This window comes from Corvus brachyrhynchos, unplaced genomic scaffold (assembly GCF_000691975.1).
Source record: "Corvus brachyrhynchos isolate BGI_N302 unplaced genomic scaffold, ASM69197v1 scaffold17, whole genome shotgun sequence".
Lineage (NCBI taxonomy): Eukaryota > Metazoa > Chordata > Aves > Passeriformes > Corvidae > Corvus > Corvus brachyrhynchos.
In genome coordinates this window covers 8,065,498-8,080,045 of record NW_008240046.1, presented here as the reverse complement: position 1 = coordinate 8,080,045, position 14,548 = coordinate 8,065,498, and the positions used below count along the sequence as shown (strand labels likewise).

The 14,548-nt window shown below is 40.6% G+C and overlaps 1 protein-coding gene across 7 annotated transcripts in view; it reads right to left on the bottom strand.

Annotated features, from left to right (window-relative positions):
* Positions 1-14,548, bottom strand: part of KIAA1211 (KIAA1211 ortholog) — a 133,848-nt gene that overhangs the window by 72,120 nt on the left and 47,180 nt on the right. Inside the window, exon 1 of one of the 7 annotated variants that reach the window (XM_017744360.1) lies at positions 4,821-4,987. The exons of the other annotated variants lie outside the window; for them this stretch is intronic. The gene's annotated coding sequence lies outside the window, so the exon portion shown is untranslated. Of the gene's footprint in view, positions 1-4,820; positions 4,988-14,548 lie in introns of those variants that run through there. 7 annotated transcript variants of the gene reach the window in all.

Genomic DNA, 14,548 nt, shown 5'->3' with positions numbered 1-14,548 from the left:
GGCCGTTATGAAGCAGGTCCCTGAAAATACCTACTGTAATGCTAGAGTTACAAGTGGTAAATTGATCAAGTGGTCTATTTTCAGCATCTCAGACAATACTTGTTCTTGTACATGGTCCACATGGTTCTTATTTTGCCACACAACACAAGACTAGTAGGCAATTAAGCATGGCAAACCATCAAGTATTTGTACACTAAAGGACCCCACCGTATCTTTTCTCCCTGTTTGTTAGGTCCCCATTCTTCTAAAAACATTTAAACTTCTCAGGATAACTGAGTAACACACCAAAAGGAAATACAGTCAGCATATCACAGGTAAATATAACCAACATTACTCACAGAATATTTTTTTTAATGCAAAGAAAACTTTTGATTTAAAGAAAAAATTATCATCAGACAGAGAAAACCAACACTGACACTCCTGAAAAAAGCAGAAGAGTGTAGAGATGCCTGCCTGTTAAAATACTGAAAACTGTGACTCAGTGTTTCATATCATGAGTAAGAAGAAGAGCCCTCTATGACTTAAATGGTTTCTTTAGAACCTGGCGGATCCCTCTGCACTAGAAACAGGATTAGTACATTTCAAAATTTGATCCTCAAATTAATTTTAGTAACACCTATAATTTAATGCATTCAGTACACATATAAAAATATGTGGAATATCAGTTAAAATCTACATCTTTTCAGACTACTTGCTGGTAAAAGCTTACAGTGAGTAGTTAGCTGTGAATCCTAAAACCATATGGTTTATGGTTTGGATCGGAAAGGAACTAAAGATCATCTAGTTCCAACCCCCTGCCATGGACTGGGACACCTTCCACTAGACCAGGTTGCTCCAAGCCCCATCCAACCTGGACGCAAACACTCCCAGGGATGGGGCATCCACAGCTTCTCTGGGCAATTTGTTCCTGTACCACACCACCTTCACAGTGAAGACTTTCTTTCTGATATCCAATCTAAACATACCCTACCCATTCCCCCTTGTCCTGTCGCTACACACCCTTGCAAAAAGTCCCTCTCTGTCTCTCCTGTAGGCCCCCTTCAGTACTGGAAGGTGCTCTAAAGTCTCCCTGGAGCCTTCCCTTTTCCAGGCTTAACAGCCCCAACTCCCTCAGCCTGTCCTCATAGGAGAGGGCTCCTATTAAGTAAGAAAAGGAGTACAATTCAGTAAAACACTTTCAGCATTGTCAGGCTTAGGAAAGAAGTTAGTACTACAAGCTGTTTTACAGCAAGTTGTAGTATCTTATGATATCAAGATTTAGTTTTAAATTAAACCCAAAACCAGAAGAACATTCATGCACTTCTTTGGTGGCCACTAAAACCCTAATTTCCCTGTACCAGATACTGAGCTTTTTCTGTGTTACACATGGTAAAAATCCATTACTTTGGATTGTTGTCTTTGATAATGCATCATGAGCATCCACAGCTGCTCAAAGCTGAGAAAATAAACAAACTCCAGAGTTCATATTAGATTGGATTAACATTTTATCATGGTGCCAAACTCAGGTTTGACTCTCCAGTCCCTTCAGTAGCACAGTTCCCAAACACACATGTGTACACACACACACACACACACACAGAGAGAACTTTAAAATGGCAGAGTATGTTTACTTAACAACCTAACATTATTACTTCCTTCCCAAAATCAGAGTTTTGGACTGTTCAAGGGGAATGAATCCCCTCACTGCAAACACCAAGACTCATTAAGAGTAAAAAATATGCCAGCAGTTATGATCTGGTCTGCCCTTTCCTAGGTTTCTGCAAGTTACACATTTCTTAACCAAAACATATATAGGAGTCAAAAGAGGCTACCAGGACACCACCAGGTGTACCTCTCCTATCCATCCCTCCAAATACAGTGAACAAATTTTATTTTTACTCTACATGCAGAAAAAAGTTCCCAAACATGGTGGGCAAAATGTGTGCTCACTTCTCAGCCAAAATAAACCCTTATATTCTTTCATGAGAGATAAGTAAGAAGCTAAACATTCAGAACTAGTAATTAAAAGAACTGCAAATAACAGAAAATATAAAAATCATGTTTAATAAAAAAAATCTCAAAAAGGAGCACATGAATTCTGGGATAAAAGAATATTTGGTAACTTAGCTTACCTATTAACACTGACATGTATTGTGTCCTGGAACTCCAGCGTATCAAAAAATGTCATTTAATTCATACAGCTGCATGATGGAAAAACAAGCAATAAAAATGTACTGCTCCCAATTTTCAATAGAGGTAGGAGTGGTAGAGGTGGGAGTGGAAAATTCTCCCAGATCTCCTTACACTCTTATTTTCAGCCATGCATTGCAAGGAATCCTCTTCTGAGGTGCAAACCCAAGAAAGAAAATTAAGAAGAAAAAAAATGACCAAAAACCTCTTATGCCTTTTTGCTTGCTTGTTTTTAGCCATGCAGATTTACCAGTTAACCAACCTAAAGCTAATGTTTGGGTGACTTTAGCTAATGCATCAGCTTTAGGTACCATATGTCTGGCCAACACAACCCCTGAGAAACCATTTTCCACCTGCTTGGTTGGTGCGCCAGTGGATGCTTGGCCAATTCCGATAGAAATTGATGAAGCTACTCCTGAAGCTATCTGAGCTGACTATCAGCATTATTCTGCAAGCCTGTGTGTCTGAACAATACATGCAAGGGCAACAAGGTAGAGATCTGTAAAGGATGCAAAGAAGACTTCACTCTTCCCAGTAATATCCAGTGACAGCACAAAGGGCAATGGGCAGAAAATGAGGCATGGGTGGTCCCTCTGAACATCAGGAAACACTTTTTAAGTGTCAGAGTGACCAAGCACTGACACAGGGTGCCCAGAAAAGTTGTGCAATCTCCATCCTTTGGAGATATTCAAAACCCAAAGGGACAGAGTCCTGGACAACAAGCTCTAGGTGACCCTGCTTGAGCACATGGGTTGGACCAGGTGGCCTCCAGAGGTGCCTCCCAAACTCAGACAAATCTGTGATTTTGTGAAAATGGAAGGGAAGAAACCAGGAAGGTAATTCCCACGATTAGGAAACAAATAATTGAAAATGTTCCTATTTTTTTTTCAAAGTACAACCCTATTTATCACAAGCCAAAAAACAACATGAGTAAATAGGATAAAACAGGATTAACAGACCTGCAGAACAATTGCTGTTGACATCGTAATTTCCCTGGATCATGATGACACCATTAAAAAGTCATCCTCCAGTCAAGGTTAGAGAGATAAAATCCAAATTCTAGCAAAAGACTGAGTAAAAAAAGAAGTTTTGATCTCCCAAACTACAGGGTAGGAATAGTCTTATGAGAAAAACCTGTCAGATCTTAATATGAAAAATGTAGATTTTGTGGGGCTGAACATCCCCTGTGTGCCCTGTTCACCTCTGCTCTCCCTCTCTTCTCTCCAGCACAGCCAGGGGCAGGGAAGGTTAATTACATTTGCACAGGTCAGCCTCTAAGCTGCATCAAAAGACACTGGGAGACATCCAGGTGGGTAAATGAGACTGTTTGACCTGCATGAGATTACTGCTGATAAGGCATGGAAAAGGGAAAACTCTCTTGGGCTTAGGGGAGCTTCACGGCACTGCAGTAGGAAGACGGGTGCACCTTTGCAATGGCTAATGCACCGCAGTCCTGCAGCATGGCCAGGGCACGCTGTAGCTTTACCTTCACTGATGCTGAAAAACAGCTAAATCAAATTAAAACTGGAGCTTTCCCTGTGTTGTAGGGTGTTAGAGAGAACTTCTCTATCAGACCATCCCATGCTTGGATGACCTCAACTTGTCCCTAGCCATGGGGAGCTTGCACAAGTGTGAATCGAAGTACGCTTTATTGCAGTGTTAGTAATACTTACACTGGCAGAATTTAAGTGTGAACTGACAAGGAATAAATGAAAACCCAGCCTCTCCCTGTGCCTTGGTTTCTTTTCCACACACTTTATATGCAGCACTGCCTTAAGAAGATGTAGGTTTTCATATTTAAAAACAATAAACACAATATATCATGTTCTTTCTCAAGTATCACAAACATCTTCAATTAGAAAGGCCCCTAAGACACTCTGAAAGACAAAAAAATCAAATATTACCATGTCTTTATTTCACTGACAATATCTATGATTTTCCCTCTCTCTTTATTTTGCCAAGTATAATATGTAATGCTTATGAAAAAAAACTTGCCTCTTTCCTTTCAGTACCTTAAATGATAATACAGGTCACCAACCATGGCAAGATTAATTTGCGATGGCAAAATCCTCCAGTTACTTTCTGTCCACTAAATGTGCAATTCAAGACACTGTTCTATGGTTATGTGTCATTCCTGACTATAAAACCACACTATTTCCAAACATGGCTAGAAAAATTATTTGCAATATTATGTGATCAGTTTCCACTCCCTTTACTTGATCTAAATTGAATTCTGTGCTACAGACTGACTTAAATGAGGCTCTAAACTTGTTTGTGGAATAGGATCCTGCTCTACCATAGTAAAAGTTTAAAAAAAAACCCCAAAAAAATTCCAAAAAACCTCAGTCAAATGAACTTGAAAGAAAAAGTAAAAGGGAAAGAAAAAGCCTAAGAAAATCCTGTTTGAGGAATGTCATATCACAAAGCGCACAGGCAGCACACGCCTCGTGGTGTAATGAAGCCTAACCCTAGTGTGCATCCAAGAACAGAGAGAAAAGGTCCTAGTACCAGGTCCTCAGTCTATGGAGAAATCACTAACAGCCTGTTTCAGCCACTCGCTCATGCAGATATAAACTTGCCAGCTGCCTTAGAAGCTCTCTGAAGAAAGGCACTATATAATCATAAATCATTAACGAACTGAGTGACCTCACCTTTGGGTAACTAGAGAAGTTTAAACCCAGCATGCTGTATAGGTAGAAAGTCTTCTAGTCAGCAGTGCCACGCACCAGTGGGCAGTAAACACAGGAGCATCCATCCCGATGTCATTGCAGATTCCTTTTGACAGGCTTTGTGTTTTTATCTCAACCACTACAGGTCATGGGTGGCAAAAAGCAGAAGCTCCTGAGGACAAATGAGGTCACAGTTCAATAATTAAGAGCGGAAACCCTGCCTGATCTCTTTGTTTCATCCAAGGCTTGCCTGAAGTGAAGCATTTAACAGATGTAAAATCCATCTTGCTAACTTTAAGAACACAAAAACAGTCAGTGTGTCTAAGCTGATAAATGCTGCAAAGCTGTTAATACAGACCACCAAGGTCCAACCTGTGCCATGCAGCACCATCCTGGGGAAGATGGGGACCAAACGTACAAACAGAAACTCTGCTTAAGTAGCACCCAGCTCTCCCAGCCTCACCAGGTGACGGACACTACCCCCCACACGATGCTGTGGGAGGAGTCCAGATTGTTGGGGTTCTGTCTTTCCAGCCCAGCTCCCTCACCTTTCAACACCTATGACTGCAGCAGCTCCAGCCAAACACTCCCTGGCCCCTTCACATGGTGGTAGCATTGAAGACATTCACAGGAGGCAAAAGGCTGCCAGCAAAAGCCAGGATAAAGGACATCTGCTGGCATGAAGCCAGACAAGGAAAATGCCTCTTGCACAGGGGTAAAGCTGCTGCTACACGAAATATGGATCACAGATCCAAAGCACCAGATCCAAATCCTGTGAGATCAAGGTTACGGCATTTGACAGAGACTTTTGCAATGCCTAGAAAAAAATTCAGTTATTCTAAATCTTGCCAATAACTACAGGTATCTTAATGGCATCATCAGGACAGCAGTCCTTTAAAGAGAATTTAAGTGAGACAGGATGGTGACGGCAAGATCTCCCAATGAGGTTGTTCAACATAAAAACATCACCACTGAGGGGAAAAAAAACCAAAGGCAAAGATTTCTGTGGGGGAAAAAAAATGAGGTTTGTCCTCTGGCAGAGCAGCAGAGATGTTGTGTCTGTTACAGATAGCCAAATGAACCCATGCTGGACAATTCTTTGGGGCCAGCAGCTCTGTGATTGATATGCTACACTTTTTCCTCTCTGTAGAGAGAAATTACAGAGGGAGCATTTCACTGGTGCCTTCATCATGCTAACAAGGCAAGAGAACTCAACTGAGTGTCATTCCAGCTGCACGCAAAGATTTCACCTGACAAAAAGCTACCTTTACTGTACACGTAATAACTTGTTTTCCAGCTAGCTATACAAGCAACTGAAGTATCATATTTTTCCAGCTTGTTCCAGTTAGTTTTTCAGTCTGTCCTAATATGACAATTTGCCTCTGAAACTGTGGTTGATGGCTACTGGCAGCCCAGTATCTCATCCCAACGGATGTTTCAGTCGTTGTCATGTAAAGTTCACATCTACCTCTCACATACTGACGCATCATTGCTCAGGTTGCAGCAAATGGCAGAGAAAGGTCTGTGCTTCTCTCCTCTCTTGTACTCCTGTTACCTGGAAATCAAGAAGTGAGATTGCACAGACACTTGGCACTCTTTCTATGCAAGAAATCTATATGCAAAAAGCTATGTTGTCTGGATGAGATTAATATCACTAAGTGGTAAATCAATAGTTCCATTCCTGAAAAGCTTGTAACCTTCTATATTTTCTCCCTCACGCATAAAAAGAGAGAAGGTAGAAAATGAAGTGCTGAGGACCAATAGTTTCCCTAATTGTTTCTGGTTATCCTAAGGATATAAAATATGAGGTGTCCTACTTTCAAGAGATGGGAAGGGATAAGGAAAGGAAATAATTTGCTGTAATGAAGCTTGACCATCTTCTATGAAATATAAAGATACATCATTTTTTGCTTAGGGCTTTCAGTGTTTGTTGTGTTCATTTAATAAAGCACTGCATGTAGTGAAAGACAGAAATTGCATGGGTGTTTGTAAAAAAACAGTTCTGTAAAACTACAATAAAATCAAAAGACTCAAAGGAAGTAAAAAAAAAAACTTAAATCATGACTCTCTAGTTTACCCTCCTCCTGAAATGGCCCACACCAAATACCATAGAAAAATACTTCTTTCAATTCCATGACACTTACATGAATAAAATATATAACTTTTCCAGAAAGCACATTAATATCTCTCCACTTGACAATGAGAACTGGCCCTTATCAGCAACAAAGTTCCTAAACCTTTTACTAGTGGTGATAAGTAATACCCACCATAAAATATATATGCATGAAAAATACATATATTCACCCACTCAGGCATATACACACAACCATTCTTCAGGTTTTTACAATACATTAAAGAAAGCTTCAAAGAATTTTTTACTTGCATTTCACAATGTGATCTTACCAGAAAATAAATAAGAAGTCTCCAGCTTTAGTCAGCAAAAATAAATAAAACAGTCAATAGTGCAAGAGACCTTTTACACAGCTTGAAACTAATTAATATCTATTTAAATATTAAATATTGACTTGAAAAAAATGACATCTCTGCTAGAAATTCTGTCTTTTTTTCCCACGTCATCTATTCAGGGGCTTATGTTGGAACACATTTGAAAAATGCCAGTTTGACGTTCATGGTTTTGTTGAATTAAACAACAAAATAAATAAGAAATAATTTCAAAAGCTTCTTCCTTGTCCCCAGACTGTAAGGGCTTCCCACTACATCTTTTTTAATCTCAAGAAAACGCTTGTAGAATTTTATATAGTTATTCAAAAAGTCATCTTTTGGTAATTGTAGTGGGCTACACCTTCAGTTCCTAGAAAAGATGAATGTGTGCTGCTTATTATTCAGTGTCATGCCGTTCCTTCACTTAAACAGTTCTGTCTCCCAGCAAAGTGAAGCAAGAGATTAATATCTTTACTCTGTTTATTTTCAAATTGGAAAATGCATTTTTTGCAGAAGCTATTCTTACAAAAAGAAATCTGTATTAGATGTAAAAGCCCTTTTAAAAAGCAACCAATTGTAAAATGAGTTTTTTATTTTAATAGGAATTTATTAATAGGGTCTTTATCACAGCATTTAAAGGATTCTTACAGGATGCTTTTTCTAATCATAAATTATCACAAAAATTTCCTGGATTAAGTTTGCTGTGAACACCACACGTTGTATCGAATCAGTGACATTTTAAAGCAGTTCAGATTTCCCTTTCCAGGGATGACTGGTTGTGCCATCAGCACTTCCAGTGTGACAGACAGAAAACGTATGAAGTGAAAGAAAGGTAGCTGTGAAAGTACAGCATAACAACAGCAGTGCACCTTTGTCCTTCGCATTTTTGGGACACTGAATAAGTGTTCGCTCCTGCAGATGTTTTCCCTCACCTTGAAACCTTCTCTCTCCATGTGAAAAGATGTATGGATTAAGTAGCTTTTCTATGCTTTTAATTTCCTAGGCTATTGTTACTCTAATGATATGGTTTGCATACTCTTCTGGATAAGCATTAAGTCTTCTTCTAAGTTTGAGAAGCATCCAATGTGTTTCTGGAACAGCTGCTATCCTAGCAGTAAGAAGTTGTGACAAGCCTGTGGATCAGTGCTATGTTTTTCACACTTTTCATGAATATCCTTGAAGGGGCACCTCTACCAATGAGATGGTAGAAGGTAAATATGTCACCTGCCAGTAGCAGAGACACTTGAATCTGCTCACTTTCTCCCCGTGAGAAAGTGCTGAGAGTAGGAAAATGGGCAGAAATTTGAAAGAAAACCCATTAAAGTAGCATGCCCTGAAGGGAGAGGAAAGGAGATGGGAACAAAGACTGCTGTGGTATTTCCATGGGCACATGTGCTCTACCTGGCATTTCCAACAACACAACAAACCAAGACCACAGCTTCTCTGGAGGAGCAGGTTCTCCTGGTAGAGCTCAGAGAACCTGGAAAAGCCCAGCATCAGCTCAGTTGCAGGCTCCACTGCTACATAGTTGGGCCACATTCTGCAGAGCACACTGTGCAACAAATGCTTATCTAGTTGTTACATCAGGATGATTTTTGTGTAATTAGGTACCAAGACAAAAAAACTCAAGAGTTTTGAAATGTGTATTTGATGTCTGTGTATGAGATGAGCCTGGGAAGAAGAGGTTGGGTTGGGAAAGTGATATTTTCTCCCTCTGTCCAGTTGAGAGAGAGGGAGAGAGCAGCTGGGTGGGCAGCTGGCCAAGCTCAACCCAGCGCAGTTTGTTATTGACAGGCAAAAGGTTCCTCACCACCAAGAAATTATTCCAAGTGTAGAGTCACTTTTAGTTGTGCCCTTTTAAACCCAGAGATCCCAACTCTCATAAGACTTTGAGTGCACTGACCTTGTGGTTTTTTTCCTCCTTCATTTCTCCCCTTTTCAGAGAGCTAGGTAAAAATGGCCAAATGAAAGTGATATTGAGTACTAAAAAAGACCCGATTACAAACCATTTTTCCAGATGTTTAGAAAGTTTGGTATTTGTGATAGTGGTATATTGTGACATAAGAAAATAAAAACTGTGTCAATTACTTCCTGCATTCTTTCACTTCAGATATTTCCCAGTGATAAACGAACAATTCCTCAATGGTGCTGGAATGACCATGACACTCACTCGGAATTAAGAAATCCAGCTGATGTGAGTAGTTAGATTGGAGAGAACTCTAGAGGAAGTACAAACAAGTGATCAGGGAGGCAAAACTGAAGTGACCTGAGTGCCAGCTACAGAAGCTCCATGTATATAACAAGAACAGGGAACATGGGGATCTGCTGTGGCAACAAAAGCAGGTGAGCAGATAGAATACCAGCGCTGATACCCCACTGCCAGCAGATGAATCATTTGGCTATAACTGGGAATGCTCTTTTCAACATCTATTTTTAAATAAAATGTCTAAGAAGCTTTCACAAGATTTTGCATGCTCTATTTCAGTTTCCAAGAAGTACCAAAATACTACCAGAAATTTTGGTCCCAGAATACTGCTGCCAGGATCTCAGAATAGAACGAAAATTTACATAAAAGCATGGAGTGAGTGTTTCCAGCTTGTTCCATCTTTGGTTTAAGTTCAATGTGCCTAAAAAACCAGCCTAGCATGCATGCCTAAGGCAAATACAACTTCAAGTCTTTGATAAGTCCATCTGCCCTTGATATTAAAAAAATTACTCCCTGTGCTGGAAGGAGTGAATATTGGAAAATACTCAAAATATTACCAAAATATAGCTTGAGAGGGACAAAAGTTCATTTGTTTGAAACAAACAAACAAAAATCGGAAAAATTCTAAGCTTCAATAGCAACAGAAGTAGTTTAAACAAAAGATTTGATCACAATTAACAAAAATATATTTTTCCCCATCTGTCAGTCTGTCCATTTTCCACTTAGAAGTAAAAGCCTAAGAATTGGTCCACAGCTTACACTAAACCAGATAGCACTGTTTGAAAAAGGAAAAGATGGGAAAAAAGAAAGGAAATAAAGCAGGAAAAAAAGTCAAATTCTTAGTTTTTATAAAAAGCTTTATACATTCCTATTGAAAAATGCTGCAGCCTATGTCACATCAAAACTAAAGATTGCAGAATTGTATTCACCCAACATATTGTACTGCATTAATTTTCTTTGGAGACAAAATACTTCACATTAAACTGAATACTGAATTGAATTAAATTGAATGTGAATACTTCACATTCTTCAAAATTGTAATAATATTTCCCTGGCTTGGTTTGAGTGGAACCAGTGGGTTTGCTTTAGTGTGCTAGTCATGGGCAGGAAAGGCACACCTGGCTTGATCAATCAAAGCAAAATCATCACAATTCCCTCCACCCAACTTGATAGTACTAACCTTCCCCATATTATAAAAAAAGACACATCTAGAAGGCTTGAAAGTTCTTTTTTTCACATAATGAACATGACATAGATAATGGCAGCAGGATCTGCCCTATGCTGAAGACATCTGGCACTTCTCCATTTATTACAGCAACTCGTTTCACAATTCTTATGTGACCTTCCTTCTAGACACCCTTGTGAGTACTCCAAAAGCTATGATATGTCAACACTTGTCTTCCAAGACCTGAACATAACCAACAAATTGTGTCACAGTGACTGAATACACTATTTTATTAAAAATGCTGGGATGGAACTCATCCAGGTAAGTGCCAGTGTATTCCCTGTAGACCTCTTAGGCTTTTCTCTTGCACTTTAATAGGTAAATATCTAGAACATAAGGAGCTGGAAGAGGGTGCCAGACTTAAATTTAACAGCTCTTAGAATAACTGGTACAGAAGCTTAACACATTTCGATAGAGATCTGGTTTGTGCCATTAAATTAATAGATTTTTTCCTAGAAAAGGAGGACACTTCACTGAATTAGATTTGGATCAGGAAAACAACAGATTTTTCAATTGTATTAAAAAGACAAAACTTTTTTGCCAGGTAATCAGTTGCACAGGGTCTAGTTGAAGGCCTGTCATGAGTGGTGTCCCCCAAGTTATCCATCAATGACTTGGATGAAGGGGCAGATGCCTCCTCAGCAAGTTTGCTGATGACACAAAGCTGGGAGGAGCAGTCCATACCCCAGAGTGCTGTGCAGCCCTTCAGAAGGGCCTCGACAGGCTGGAGAGATGGGCAGAAAGGAAATTCAGTGAAGGCAAGTGCAGGGTCCTGCACGCAGGGAGGAGTAACCCCGTGCACCAGCACAGGCTGGGGATTGACCTGCTGGGAAGCAGCTCTGTGGAGAGGGACCTGGGGGTCCTGGTGGACAACAAGCTGTCCATGAGCCAGCAATGTGCCCATGGGGATGAGAAGGCTGATGGTATCCTAGGCTGCGTTAGGAAGGGCCTTGCCAGCAGGTCAAGGGAGCTGATCCTGCCCCTCTACTCAGCCCTGGTGGGGCACGTCAGGAGTGCTGTGTTCAGCTCTGGGTTCCTCAGGACATGAGAGACATGGAGCTCCTGGAGCAGGTCCAGTGGAGGGCAACAAAGATGATTAGGGACTGGAGCATCTCTCTTGTGAGGAAAGGCTGAGGGAGCTGGGGCTGTTCAGCCTCAAGAAGAGACAGCTGAGAAGGGACCTCATTAGTGTCTGTAAGTGTCTGAACAGAAGCTGTCAGAGGATGGATCCAGGTTCTTTTCAGTGGTGCCCAGCAACAGCACAAGAGGCAATGAGCAGAAACTGATGCACAGGAAGTTCTACCTGAAGAGGAAGGACTTCTCTACTATGCAGGTGACCAAGCACTGGAACAGATTTCCCAGAGAAGCTGTGGACTCTCCCTCACTGGAGATACTCAGGAACTGTCTAGACTTAATCCTGTGCCCTGTGCTTTAGGATGACCCTGCTTGAGCAGGGGGGTTGGACCACAAAACCCGCTGTGGTGGTCCCTTCCAACCTGACCCATTCTGTGATTTTATGAATGAAGCGTCTTCCTACAGAGGTGAAGTGTTTCATTTCTGTCAATCATCACTGAATGACCACATTGCTCTAAATTCATCTTCAGTACTTGATAAAGGTTTTTAATTCCTCACAGGGAGAGAGCCTGCCATGGTTTAAGTATACCTGTGAAAAGAGGGATTTATTGATAGCATACGAAGGTAAAACGTCACAAACATATGGTGAACCTGGAGCATATTAAGACTTCTGATTTGGAGAAAAATGGTGAAATAGTTCTAGGGACAGACACATCCTAAGGTGACAAACCCTACCCTCCAGCCTGCAGCCCTGAGAGCTAGACCTTGTTAATTATAACAGCACAAAAAAAATATCTCTCTGATATGCTCAGGGTCTGTACACGAATTACAAGATTTTTCCACTAGTAACTCAACCTGTATCGAAAGAGAAGAGGAAGAAATGCAAAGATGCATGCACAGGTGTTGATGAACTCACAGAATGCAGGTAGGGGCTGGGTTGAGCAAGTCCGTTGCAGCAGTTAATATGTGAGATCTATATTTATGCCTTAATAGCATGAGTGATTACTTTTAGCCTTTTGTTGGTTAAAAAAGCTAAAAAACAATCCCTCATGTGCTTCCAGAAATTGTTACAAAAGAGAAATCAATCAAAATGTTCACATAAGCAAGGTTCATGGCTGTAGCTTTTAACTGAATGAGAAACTGTTCCCTTAGGTGTCTTTAATTTATAAATTGCACCCTCCTGGTTGTATGGAATATCTTCTTTAGGCATGAAGTTATTAATGGAGACAGAACTTTGAAGAAGTGCCCCCTGGAGGCTTGTCCCAAGGGATTACACCAAACAAATGCATTAAGGAAGCAGTCAAGTACTCTCTAAATGCAACCTGCATATTTCCAAAGAATTCAGCTGCAGCCAGATTACTTTAGCTCAAGTTTCTTGTGCCAGAAAAGCTTTGTCTCCTTGCCAGAACTAGCCACCTAATTTTGGAAAGTTCATCACAAAAACAAAGGGAATTTGTGAAACTGCAAAGGAGGTGTTATCACCTCTATTCAACAATAACAGGCTGTGATAGATCCTCTCTCACCAAATTACTGTAGCTTTGCAGAGAATTTTAATCTGGAAGCAGCTACTTGGATCCTATGGGCAAGCAGGATATAGAACTGTATATTCATGAAACCCTGAACAAATCTCAGATGTCGGCAAGCAACTAGGAAATGGTTTCTCTTGTCTAAGACTGGTCTTGATAGACATTTTTTATTGTTTTACCTTGCTAAAATGCAAATTATAGATGTCTTCTGAAGTGCAATGAAATTACTCTGACCAAGGGTAGTAACACACAAGCAAATAGTTGCAACTCCTAAACCTAAGTCATTGTAATGTAAGCCAATTATTGCCTATTTTGACAAATGGTGATTTTTCAATCTTCTTTCCCTCACTGACTGAGTCCATTCTCTTCTTCCTCACCAGCTGCTCACTTCAAACCTGGCAGACTCGATGCCTCCCACTCACTGGAGTATGATCCAAAGGGTAGGCAACCTTCAGCACAGAGAGGGCAACAAGCCATGGGACAAGAAGGGTGGAGCCCAGAGAGGAAACCAAGAACATTCTACTTTTTTAAATGTTTCCCTGCTTTGCCTCTGAACCAGAAACCACAGAGCACACAAGGCAAATAAAAACACCCTTCTTTAATTGTGCTGCTGTTTCTTAGCAGAAATGAGCTGTTCTATGGTGTGGCGGGTTTGGTTTGTTCCCGGGCGGAAACTCCAATTTAATGTAGTGGTTTGTTCTAAAATACTCATTACTGTTTATCTTCTGTGAGATAAGAATTAGGAGAAACACAAAGCAGGCACCAAACTTGAAAGAATATAAAGAAGTTTATTAACAGACCTAAAAGAGGAGGAAAAAAATCATACCACACCTTCAGAACTCTTCTCCTCCCCCCACCTTCCTCCCTTCTCCCACTGACAATGTAAAAAGACAACCCTTGAGATATTCAGTCTGTTTACCACTTCCATAATAACCTTGTTCAGTCCATTTAGGAAGAGGAGTCTCTCTTGCTCATGCTATGAAAACATTATCACAATGAGCCAGCCGCCCAGGTTGGTTCTCTGCTCGCATGTGAGTCCCTTTCCCGACTTGCAGCTTTTCCCACAACTGCTTTCAAGGGTCCACTCTTGAAGTTTTTTGGGGTACAATTTTAAGGTTGAGCCGTTCAGAAAGAAAAATTCTTTTTACCCATCTCTGGGAGCATTTCATCTCTAAGAACAGAGGCCCTTCTCCTTCCCTGGGAGCAAAGGGTCTTCCTCATCTTCATCTTTAGGACT